The sequence below is a fragment of the Ostrea edulis genome, chromosome 7 (genome assembly GCF_947568905.1).
Source record: "Ostrea edulis chromosome 7, xbOstEdul1.1, whole genome shotgun sequence".
NCBI lineage: Eukaryota > Metazoa > Mollusca > Bivalvia > Ostreida > Ostreidae > Ostrea > Ostrea edulis.
This window is the reverse complement of record NC_079170.1, coordinates 43,226,379-43,236,029: the sequence shown is the minus strand read 5'-3', so window position 1 is coordinate 43,236,029 and position 9,651 is coordinate 43,226,379. Positions and strand designations below refer to the sequence as shown.

Below are 9,651 nucleotides of genomic sequence, written 5' to 3'. Positions count from 1 at the left end.
GTGCAGCATCTGTAACGTCTGGGCTGGGGGAGATTGAGTGGTTTAATTTTCAGTTTTGTTAAGTCTGGTCTGAGTTGCCTCAGTATAGTGGTCGCTGACGAAAATGTTAAACAGAGTAAGTACTTGATAGTATATATTGTATGTACTCCTAAATGTGTTACCATGGTGAAGTACCAATTGAAGTGTTATTGAATTGAAGTTGAAGTGAAGTGAAAGATATTGTTAGAATGTTAGTGCTCTTGCGCCTGTAACGGCAGCTTGCACTGTATGCTTCCCAGGAAGCTGAGAAAGTAAGGTATGTCGGGGTAATAATGTATTGTAAAGCGCTTTGAGCGGCATACGCTGGAAAAGCGCTATATAAGAACCAATCATCATTAATCATTATTATTATTTCAATTCACATTGTTAAAAAAAAAACCTGTTATATCAAATTGGACTTGGTTGGTACATGTTGTAGCGAGCATGACTATACAGGAAACATTTAGTCCGATAGAAATATCACATGTGCAGATATCGCTTAGTCTTCGGACTAAAAATAAACAATCGGTCTGATAATTTATAGTCCAAAGACACAGAACAATATCTGTAATTTAAAAATCAGATATCGCTTTGTGTCTGTGGACTGTTGTTTTTAATTACAGATATCGCTTTGTGTCTGTGCACTGTTGTTGATTTTTAATTACAGATATCGCTTTGTGTCTGTGCACTCTTGTTGATTTTTAATTACAGATATCGCTTTGTCTCTGTGCAATGCTGTTGATTTTTAATTACAGATATCGCTTTGTGTCTGTGCACTGTTGTTGATTTTTAATTACAGATATCGCTATGTCTCTGTGAACTGTTGTTGATTTTTAATTACAGATATCGCTTTCTGTCTGTGGACTGTTGTTTTTAATTACAGATATCGCTTTGTGTCTGTGGACTGTTGTTGATTTTTAATTACAGATATCGCTTTGTCTCTGTGCACTGTTGTTGATCTTTAATTACAGATATCGCTTTGTGTCTGTGGACTGCTGTTACTGTCCTACTTTCGGGTAATTGGTGGGAATTGTAGAGGTGAGATCTTTATGCAAATTTTGGTGAGAAATGTGGGACTTTTACATGTATGTAACTTCGAAATGATTAGCTACAGAACTTCAACTCTGTACGGGAAAACTATCGGTATGGACGATGACGACCGAACACTATACCACGGATTTTGGGAACAATAAATGTAATAAATGGGATTAAAATTTGACCGACTACGCGAAGCAGCAATGCTTGTTTAAGCTTGAGTTTCAGTTCCATTCGGACATTTACAGATAACAAATAAAAGAAAAATCCACAGAAAAAAATATCGATATCATAAGATATTTTCACATTAATGTAAAGCGATCACAAAAACAAAAAAAAAATCATAATTTCATGAACATTTGCGGGAGGTACAATAGAAATATGAATACCCAGCTTTGGGTCGATTGCATGATGATAAGAATTCGTTTTGATGAGTTCTGGGGAGAAAATTACCATGGAGATACGTCTTAGCAATATTCACACAAACAAAATTTCACAAATTTCTTTCACTAATATCCTTTGCCTTTAGAAAAGACCTGTAAAGCTTTTCATAAAAAATTGCGATTAAAATCATAAAACATTCTTTCATATTTTTTTACTCATATATTTATGAATGTATATATGTATATATCTAGGATTCTTTCTTATAACACTTAGTTGAGAATGAGGCAAAGATTTTTTTTTTATCCACGATTTAAGATTTTTTTTTTTTTGGTGAAAAGGGCCACATAATCATGTGCATACAAAGTTGCGCTGTTGATAAGGTATTATCAAAACCTCATACTAGAAATGAATACATCGATATTAATATTTTATCTTTCATTAGAGAGGGCCCCCGGGAAATATCCGTACTTCTTCGGAAGAACAAACGTTAACTGCATTGGCCGAATGAAAAGAAGGAACCATGCGCCTCAGAGAATCTCCTTCAAGGAGCCTGAACACGTCTAGATATTGTACAAAGGATATTATTTTGAATATGGAGTTGGGAAATCGCGTGCTGTTCACGTCAGTAGGACATTGTACGGGGATGGAAAATGCACTAACCAAATTGAATCTCGCCCTGCCGGGTATAGCCGTCTCGGCGTCCGCTGCCTGAAGACGTGTGCCAGGAACTTCGCCAGGCGATTCGGTCCGTACAGACCCATGTACAACATTGTCCATCCCTTCGTTAACATGATGTCCAGAATTTTGTGCTGGTCACACTACCCAGCCTGGTGTCAAACACATCGCTGATATTCAAAATTCAGTGTAATTATTAATTATATAATTGGGAAATGGTATGTACATGTTTACTATGGAAATAAAAGTATCTCCCTTTTACTTCTTCTGAATGGAGTTATTCTATCGCCACTCTGTGCGTCGGTAACAATAGTGCTACACAGGGGCGTATTTAGCCATAAGCCCTACTTCAAAGCGTCCACATCCATTTGCAATAAATAAATATAATATAATTAATTTTTTTTTAATAAAGCTGGATTTTCCATCGAGTTGGATGAAGTCATTACAGATTTCATTTCGAGGAAAAAACGTTGTTTATCCTCTCCCTTATCATTATCAGTGTTCTCCAAATTCTACCCCTCTTGTGTTTGGAAAATTATTCACACATCAAATCTTCTTAGTGTACAAGAATAAGTATTGAATGAAATCCAGCATTTGAAAAGTTTTAAATTGTTTAATATCTACAGAAACAACAGTGTGTCAGAACAAGTATGAATGAAAATGAGCTTCACGGTCACTGAGTTTGTAATTTCTGTTGCGTAAAACATACTGCCAGTCCAAAATCAGTGTTACTGTCAATATCACTCGTTTATAATTATGTTGTTGATATCTGGACACGTTTACACCACTTTAACACTAGCAGTCAGTCGCTACAGACGTCAATTTCAATATTTTCACGCTGCTAGCATTTAAACACCGAGGACAAACGGTATCACTTAATCCAGAGAGGCAGAACTGAAATTTCATGCTCCTTGCTGACAACAAACAGATTGCACAACATAACATATACACCCAAGATGCATTTCAACATGATATAAGAAACTGAATATTAAATATGTAATAAATATTCATACAATCAAAATGTTTGTAACAACTAAATTGAAAATCACAGAAAACATGATGATTAGAAAGCTTGCACACACACACGCAGATGTTTCCAATTTCCACACGCGTGATGAGATCTACCTTCCCTCCCCCCTGGATCCACCCCACTAGATCACTCTAATTTATCGTCACTATCCTCTAGTGACATGTCACATGATGCCTCTGTGATCTCCTCCTGAATGTTCTCGGACGCTTCCTGTTTTGTTATTGTCATTGGAGCCATGGCGACTTGGAGTCCGGGTTGTTTGTAGTGCATTAAAAGTTGTCACAGAAACGACTGCTGAATGAGGGAGAGTGTAGGAGACAGAGATCACAATTCCTGTAAAATGTCATAGAATTAGGTCAAATGAGAAAAATCTCATAGAATTAGGTCAAATCAAAGTTCCAATTTTTAACCAGATGTTTTAAGGTATTTGAGCTACATAATTGATTCTGCTCACACACTTTCACATGATGAACATAAATAGAGATTATAACTTATCGTTTTAAGTTTTAACTTATTCAATCTGGACATAAACAATTGACTTCTACTTTTATAAATCATGTTGCTTTATCATGGTACTCAGAGAATTATTCATCCTGTGATCAAGTGGCTCAAAGTATCACACAGATAAGGACATGTAACCTTTAGAAAAAATTCAATTCATTGAAATCTTTTAACATCCTACCAAAAGTCAATGTTAAATTGATCATTATACTTCAAGTACCAAAATATTGAGGTGGCTCATTACATTCAATAAAATTCTCAATTCCACAAAGTGTGCAATGCGGTGTTACTATCAGATGATCTTGATGGAAATTTCATGTTATTTAGAAGTTTCACTAGTCAGCTTATCGTAATGATGTCTAACTTATGAACATAAATGAAAATTGAAGACCCCCCAAATAATTACAAAACTGTGGAACCATAAAACAAACAAATATTCTAAATATAATTAAAATTACAATCTGTGGATCTGTAGTCTTGTGACATAACCACTCAGTTACAGACCTGCACACACAATCCAGCCGAGATACACCAGTTATTTAAAGTATCAATTACGTATATCTGCCATTTACAGGTATGCTTAATTACAAGTCGGCAACCGAGTCCTACCTTGTGATCCTCCGAGGTCATCCCCCGACAGAACAATGTGGCCGTCCTCATTTATATGAGCGATGCGATGTCCAATAGTGTCCGAATTTATCTCGACGCTGACTGGGGTCATCTGCATGCCAGACATCGTGACTACTTCCTGCTGATTGACCGCTACGTCGGCTAATGTCTGGACGGCATGCGTTGCTTCCTGCTGTGGTACATCTTGATTGACCTACAATTACAAACACCCTCCCGCATCACATGAAATTTATAATGGAAAATTTGACTAATATCTCAAATAATTAATGATATTACTATATAATATATAAAAAACAAATGCGAAACATTTGAGCTTAGCAAAAAGTAAACAGAAAACCCCAGAAATGTGTTTTAATAATTTTAAAGCTAAATTGTTCATTTTTATCTCAACAACTTTGGATTCTTTTGCTATAAAAGAAATTTTAAAACAAACTGCTTTGCTAGCTTTTTTTTCTTTGTTTGTAGATTTTTACAATTAATAGTATAGATCACTGCACATCAAATTACAAAGCATACACTGGGACAACAGCATAATCAGGTGATTCCATACTGATCTAGATATTTCGCTTTTAATACTTTTGCAACATACTATTAAACACATTTAAATTAATTTTCTGATATCACAGTACTGTGCTGAAACTGTAAAAAACAAAATTCCATAAAAAGATTTTAAAAACGTGAAAATTTAATTCTTGCACGTCACTAGCCAGGCATTTGATTTGTTGACCATTAATAACACTACTAGCCTATAAAACATGACTCAATCTAAGGGAGATAACTCACAGTATGCACAACTGTGGCCTGGGTACCATCCTGCAATGTTACCACCTGATTGCGAGTGGTGTCTATTTGTATCACAGATATCGTCCCGTCAGGGTTATTTATAGTTTGTAACATTGTCTTTTGTTCCGAGCTCTCGAAAACATGTAACAGATCTTCTCTTCCATGGTGCTTGTAACAGTTGTTGACTATGGTTCGAAGGGCTTCTGTCCACGACACCTAGAACACACAAGACTCACTTTCAAACAAAATATCAAAAAAGCATACTATAACAGTCTTAAAGTTTGATTTCAGTAACTGGCTTGTAACTTGCAAATCAAATGTTATCTTTCGAATAAATATGTAATGGGAACAGAGGAAATGTGACGGACCAGACCAGGATTGAAACCCAGGCCCCCTGAATCTCTAGTCAGGAGCTCCACCAACTGAGCTATCTGGCCACTGGCGATCAAACCTGTCTGACTGCCACATATATAAACTTGTACAGGCTAGTACTTATCAAACTCTAACAGCATTAACACTTCAATCAAATGCATGACCCATAACTTCAGTTTACTAGAAGTTTAAGTGACCTTGATAAAACTTTAAGAGATTGAGGATTTGAGAGATGAAAGGTTGAATTAAATCCAGAAATTTTAAATGTTGTGATTCAGATTTTATAGTAACTAGAAGTGTACATTTACAACATCCTGGGGGTCATTTTGTCACACTTTTTTATTGGCATGTTTCTACAGAAATTTATCAAAATGACGTCAAAACAAACTTTTCAAAATTACACCGCATCCTTCAGAATCCAATTTGATAATAACCTACCTGAATTATTTTAAAAACAAATATTAAGTTAATGTCGAAGTATACTGAATTACATCCTCGCTTACCTTAGAAGTCTGGTCTGTTGTCGTTTTCGTATCGAGGGATTGGTCTCAAACGTATGAGGTCTCTTGTGTTTTCTGCCACTGGCAATTGCTGCAGCCGCAGCCATTCCTATTGTACCTAAAAATCAGTAATAAAATCAGTGATAATCACCATAACAGGCCCTGTCTTAGTTTGCATCAAATTTTGATACTGTTCATACTATTCAAGTTATAATATACACTAAATGTGCCATTTTACTTAATTTTCTGAAGCTGTAGAAAGTTAGGAGTGCACAATGCTTTCTTATTTTTTTCATCGAGAACAAGTTTCGCACTTGTCTTTAAATACAAAATATCCCCATAATCCTTGTTTGTCTGCGATTATCATAACATCGTATTCTCAGTCGTCAAATCTGTCGTACCTGAATTGGCTAACTGAGCTGTGACATCGTCATTAATGCTGTTTGATCCCAGTAAGTCGGAGGCATCGAACGAGCTCTCTGGTGACCTCGGCTCACTGAGATCATCGCTGATCATCCCCGAGTTCATGGAGGTCGTCATGGTGAAGTTACCCTGAATGGCACCCCCACTGGAGACCAGATTATTCATCATCGGAGCGAAAAATTTAGCTCTGTCCACCTGGGTCCAATAGGAGGCGATGCCGTTTAGTGGGAGTTGCACAACCTGAACGATGAAGTCCAAAGAATGTTTGTGGACATAGGCGTAGTGAATGCAACTGGACATGTATTATCACTGATGATGATCATCAGGCTTCAAGATTATTCCAAGTTTGAAATATCAATAAATTACAGAGGCATATCATATTTCAATCTATAAAAGAAATGGAATTTTTCCCCCATTTAAAACAAAAACACATTCTGAAAAATTTAGAGATCTTTAGTTTCTACAAATTCGTTTGCAATTCACCTCATGCAAATTTAGTAGGACAAGAGAGATTTATCAAAGATTCACTTAAACATATCTGTTTCACTTTAAAGTTCAAGTTACAAAATATTCATCATTTGAAATGCGACATTTAAATTTTTATGTCACAATTGACATGTAATTCTTGACTTCCTAATCTTATGCTGACAGTTCATACCAGGGCTTGAAGCTAACTTTTTATGTCACCAGTCCAGCCGGACTGATGGGGTATAATTTCAACCAGTCCACAGAAAAATTTACCAGTCCAACAGAGCTTTCCAGAAATAATGAAACATATTTCGTTAATGCTAATAAAATGAAATTTACCTTAATATGCCTCAAACAATATTGTAACAATAAATTAATATGTGGGATTTATATTTACGAATCAGATTCGTCTGATATCTACAGATCGAAGCATGCCAAATGTGTGTATAAGATTTCATAAGTATATTTTCCAAACTGATGCTTTAGAAAATTAACCAGTCCCATCGGACTGACTAAAACAAATGTATGTCAGTCCGCCAGACTTTTAACCACTGTCACAGACTGACGGGCATATGTTAATTTCGAGCCCTGCATGCACAATAATAATTGTGCAAAACTACATTTAATTACAATGTAATCAGGTACAGTGTAATGGAGGTATAATCTTCACGAGATTTGAACCAGTAATAAATTTAAGGTTAAATTTAGGGCGAAAACATACCGTTTTATTTCAAAGGACATGTATTACATTGTCAATTAATTATGTTTAAAATATATACAATATGATCAAAAGCTGCACAATCAAATTTATAATGTCGAATTTGGGCATTCATGGAGAGAGTGAAGAATTTTACCTGCTATGTCCCCATCCTTCAGATTGTGTGTTTTGGCATTCTAGTAATGGGGCACTGATCCGTGAAGATGCAAAGCTAGATGGGTCATTGGGTGCATTAATATGGGATGACCATGCATACAGTATGCATGTTAATTGTAACAACTAATGCAAAGTAAAACTACCCAGGCTCATTTTTTCATTGATATCAAATGAATTACAACTCGCGTAAAGTTCTTGCGTTTTTGTCTCATTGAGTTAGCACTAGTAAATATTGACATATTTATATGGAGGGTAACATGCTAAAGGGAGATAATTATATTTGTGAAAACGGCCATATTGATTAGCTTAATACATCCATACATGTACATTTCTTTCTTTTTTCCCATTTTCTCCTCTTACGTGCTTCGTTTGTAAACATTGTTAGCAAATTTAACACTGCGTGCGCAGGGACACGGGCAGGTGATGAAATTTTGTGGTGCGACTGCGCCACACTCGAGCTTGCGCGAACAAGGGATAGTAAAGACAGGTGCAACGAAAACTTGGTCTGACCAGTCAATCGGCTGCAAGATTTGTCTTATATAGAGGGAATGAAAGCAAATTTTCAGGGCTTAGACACGTAATGTTGGTCGTAATTTCTACATATTTATGAAGGAAAATAAAAGTGGGCACCGCTATCTCGATGGGACAAGCATTGAAGCAATGCTATCTGCGTCTGCGCGGATTGAGACTTTGTTATGACAGGTTATTTATCAATAATGAAGGCTCTATTTCAAGTAAATAGATTGGGGAAAACGTTCAATTAACAAAAATTGATGAAAATCTCACCGAAATGGCTTATTTTCTCGCCAGCGTTTCAAGGAGATTTTGTTGTTTTCGGTACAGGAAGTCGACTTGTCTCATCTTTGGAAACGCCATCTATCTCATGTGGCGGGAAAATATTAAATTTCAAATGAATGTCTTTCACGTCATTAAAAATGGTTCATCTTTAGCCTACTTACCATAGGGCAAGTGGGATGAGGGGGGGGGGGGAGAGAAAAGACTAGATATGTGTGGGTGATAGTGATCCTAGGTGGGTGCTTCCGTTTTTTAATTGCCCAAGATGTATCCTGAAATCACCCCTTTATTACTCTTGTAACTGTAAGTTAAGTCATCTTTGAATTTAATTATTTTAAAGCTTGGTAAAAATTAAAAAAGGAAGAAATTTTCTCTTTTTAAAATTAAGCAATATTTTGTGTTCAGGAAAACAACGAAAAGCTATTCTTGTACATTTCATTGTGTAACAGACTTGTGTCACAGGAGTTTGAAATTTTATCAATAAAGTCAATAAAATTCACTTGATTGACCAACCCGTTCGCTATGCTAACGCATAGCTCATGGCTTGGTCAATCATGTGAATTTTATTGACTTTATTGATAAAATTTCAAACTCCTGTGCTTGTGTTGACGTGTGTGTGTGTGTTTGTAAGCCCTGTCAATTGAACCAGTGAATAAGAAGGCACACGTGTAAATCAACACGGGGTCGGTCAAAGGAACACGAAAATGGTGGTGTTCAGTTGGATTTTTATAAAAATCAGCATAAAATCATTAAATAGTTCATCTACCATCAAAATCCTGAAGTGTTTACTTAACAGGATTTATGAGATGTGTGTAACAGGTGTGTAAAGATTTAGCACTCGTCCATCTTTTTTCCTTGCGAGCATGGCTTACACACTTTCGAAGTGCGCATGCTCTGTTTTGAATGACGTAATTTGTGATGTCATCATAATGGAGTTTTCCAGGGAAAGAAGGTGGCCCATCTGAGGTAAGTAAACACGGTTGAAAGAAAATTTTGCATATTAACAATGAGTTTTTTATTAGATAGACTGATTAAATGGTGTTTCATACCGATCGTGTTATGTACAAGCGACAGAGTACCCGAGTTACTGAACATTCCGATGATGACAGTGATATATCTAGTACGTACGTGAACTGTTTGGGTTTTTTTCTAAAATTTAATCT

At 36.1% G+C, this 9,651-nt stretch overlaps 1 long non-coding RNA gene and 1 pseudogene across 1 annotated transcript; one reads left to right on the top strand and one right to left on the bottom strand.

Moving 5' to 3' along the window:
• Positions 1–2,364, top strand: LOC130048164 (uncharacterized). Its single transcript, XR_008797013.1, has 3 exons — positions 1–115; positions 990–1,056; positions 1,880–2,364. It is a non-coding gene; the product is annotated as an uncharacterized LOC130048164 (long non-coding RNA).
• Positions 2,365–3,268: 904 nt separating this feature from the next.
• On the bottom strand, positions 3,269–6,519 carry LOC125682749 (nuclear respiratory factor 1-like; annotated as a pseudogene).
• Between the last annotated feature and the right edge of the window lie 3,132 nt (positions 6,520–9,651).